Raw genomic sequence first — 3361 nt, forward strand, 5'->3', positions numbered from 1 at the left:
AAAGATGCTACTCTACACACATTTTACACTTGGAGAATTCCTACGCATTCTTTTTTTTTCTTTTTAATTTTTATTGGAGCATAGTTGATTTACAATGTTGTGTTAGTGTCAGGTGTACAGCAAAGTGAATCAGTCATACATATACACGTAGCCACTCTTTTTTTTTTTTTTGCAGTATGTGGGCCTCTCACTGTTGCAGCCTCTCCCGTTGTGGAGCACAGGCTCCGGACGCGCAGGCTCAGCGGCCATGGCTCATGGGCCCAGCCGCTCCGTGGCATGTAGGATCCTCCTGGACCGGGGCACAAACCCGTGTCCCCTGCATCGGCAGGCAGACTCTCAACCACTGCACCACCAGGGAAGCCCCGTAGCCACTCTTTTTTAGTTTTTTTTCCCATATAGGCCATTATAGAGTACTCAGTAGAGTTCCCTGTGCTATACATCAGGTCCTTATTTGTTATCTATTTTATATATAGGAGTGTGTGTATGCCAGTCCCAATCTCCCAATTTATCCCTCCCCACTTTAACCCCTGGTAACCATAAGTTTGTTTTCTACATCTGTGACTCTATTTTTGTTTTGTAGATACGTTCATCTGTACCCTTTTTTTAGATTCCACATATAAGGGATAACGTATGATATTTGTCTTTCTCTGTCTGGCTTCACTTAGTATGATAATCTCCAGGTCCATCCATGTTGCTGCAAATGGCATTATTTTGTTCGTTTAATTTTTTCCCTATTTTTTGGCTGAACTGCACAGCATGCGGGATCTTAGTTCCCTGACCAGGGATCAACGCGCACCCCCTGCTGTGGAAGCGTGGCATCCCAACCACCGGGCTGCCAGGGAAGTCCCTATTTCATTCCTTTTTATGACTGAGTAATATTCCATTGTATATATGTACCACATCTTCTTCATCCATTGCTCTGTTCATGGACATTTAGGTTGCTTCCATGTCCTGGCTATTGTAAATAGTGCTGCAATGAAAAATGGGGTGCATGCATCCTTTTGCATTATGGTATTCTCCGGATGTATGACCAGTAGTAGGATTGCTGGTCATATGGTAGTTCTATTTTTAGTTTTTTAAGGAACCTCTATACTGTCCTCCATAGTGGCTGTACCAATTTACATTCCCACCAACAGTGCAAGAGGGTTCCCTTTTCTCCACACCCTCTCCAGCATTTGTTATTTGTAGACTGAAGTAATGGCCATTCTGACCGATGTGAGCTGGTACCTCATTGTAGTTTTGATTTTCATTTCTCTAATGATTAGAGATGTTGAGCATCTTTTCATGCACTGTTAAGTATTTTGACAATCACTGTTGGATAGGGGTGGGGACAGCAGGGTGAGGAATTCTGTTCTGGCATCTGGTCTCTCCACTGTGGGGACAGGGTAGCAAGACCTGGCGGGTTTGTGGTCTTCCTCAGCTGTGGTGAAGAGGGTTGAGGGTGCCCAATCCAGCCCATCGGGGTTCCCACAGACCCTGGCATCTCCCCCCAACAGGCAGGGCCATCTGTCTGGTGCAGCCCACCCCCAGTTACCTGCCCTTCCTGCTAGCCATCCCTGGCACGAGCCCCTGCTGTGCTCCCGGGAGCTGAGTCCTGCTGGGAGCTGGTGCCTGCTGAAGGCTGGGGGCCATTTCTTCCTCTACTCTCTGCGGGTAGAGCAGTTGAAGGGCCGAGTCCCTGCTTCCCTTGGCCAGTCCCTGCCACAGCTAATCTCCGTGTGGCCCGTTCCTGGCAGTGAGCCCTCTCTAGCAGAGCAGGCTGCATGTGGGGTGTCTTTCCCAGGCAAGCCCGCCTCCGTTGCTGGCACTGGCCCCGTTTCCCTGGAATCTTTCCTGGGTCGCACCATTCCCTGTAGAATTCTCCTGGGAGCCTCCGGAGTGCCTCTCTTGCTAGTCCAGCACACAATCACTTTCCTGGATATTCCCCCTTAAAGTCTCCTGGTGTTTGCAGGGTGTTTTAACGGTGCACAGAGCACGTTCGTATTTGATCTCATCAGATGCTCAGAAGCCTCTCCAAGAGGAAGTGGTGCCCTGAGGCTGAGGGCCCAGGACGAGGCAGATTTCCTGACCGATTTGCTCCAACTCTGCCTTTGGGCCCTGGGCCAGGGCTTCATGGGAGACTGTGTCCTGAGGGTCTGGATGGGGCATGTGTGTGGCTATCTCGTGGGGGTGGCCATGTGGCCTCTTCTTCTGGGGGAGTCATCAGAGGGGCCAGGAGAGTCTGGAGCTGCTGTGGTGGCTAGATCTGAAACCAAGAGGGTCTTACAAGAACAACTGCTTTGGGATTGATCTGTAGGGGCCTTGAGAAAGGGTGTGTGGGCTGGTCTCCTGCATTCTCAGGCCTCATGGAGACTTTCTGGGCTTGGAATGGGCTCAGGAACCTACCTCATGAGGGGCACTCACTAGGGACAGGTGTGGGTATGGGGGTGGAGCTGGGAGGGACTAACTGATCCATCAGTTGGGTCCACACAATATCCTGAGTGCCAAAATTTGGGGAAATGCTGTTTCCCCAAACTGGACGAGGCAACCTGAAGTTTGCAAGAGCTGGTGAATTTGCTAATCCTTCTTGGTGGTTTGTAGCAGGCTGCCGCCAAGGCCATTTCCACCAGACGATTCGGGGATGGCTCCCTGACCTTGTCCTGCCCGTCCTTCCATGGGTCTGCTTGGCCCCAGGGCTGAGGAGGGCTTTGCGGGGTGGGAGTCCTTCCCCTGCAGCCTGGGTGCCCTGTGGCTTCAGGCCCTCCCCTTCCACCGGGCCTCCCCCGACGATGGGACTGGGCTCCAGTGGAGTAATCTGTGGACTCTGGGGCTGCATTTGTTTGTCTTCCAACAGTGGGAAAGTGAGATGGGGGAAGACAATTGTTTTTTCAAAATGTCACAGTTGATTAGTCATGGTCTGTGGCCCCTTCTAAGGGGTTCCTGGGGGCCACCTCCCTCTCCATCTGCCCACTTCTTACCCCTGAGTCTGAGAGCCCCTCCAGGCTGACTCCTGTGTCCTTTTGTCATGTCCCCATCCTTCACAACAAGATATTCCAGGCTCATCTTGTATTTTCTCTGCCCAAGCTCTGTAATGAGGTTTTTCTACGAAACAGTTTCTTTTTAGTAGAAAATGGTGTTTACAAACAAACCAAGACCTGGAATAGGTGTGTTCATCACTGGGGTGCCATTGTTGCCAGGCTTTGTCAGGGGATTGAGCTAGGATACACACATGTGTGCTTTAAACACACACATATGTGTGTATACATACATGTGTGTATATGTGATCTATCAATATCTATATTATCTATCCACAAATATATAGTTAAATATACACACACAAACACAATCACCCACATTGATCTATCATCTTCTTATCTCTTTC

The sequence above is a fragment of the Lipotes vexillifer genome, unplaced genomic scaffold (genome assembly GCF_000442215.2).
Source record: "Lipotes vexillifer unplaced genomic scaffold, Lipotes_vexillifer_v1.1 scaffold557, whole genome shotgun sequence".
Lineage (NCBI taxonomy): Eukaryota > Metazoa > Chordata > Mammalia > Artiodactyla > Lipotidae > Lipotes > Lipotes vexillifer.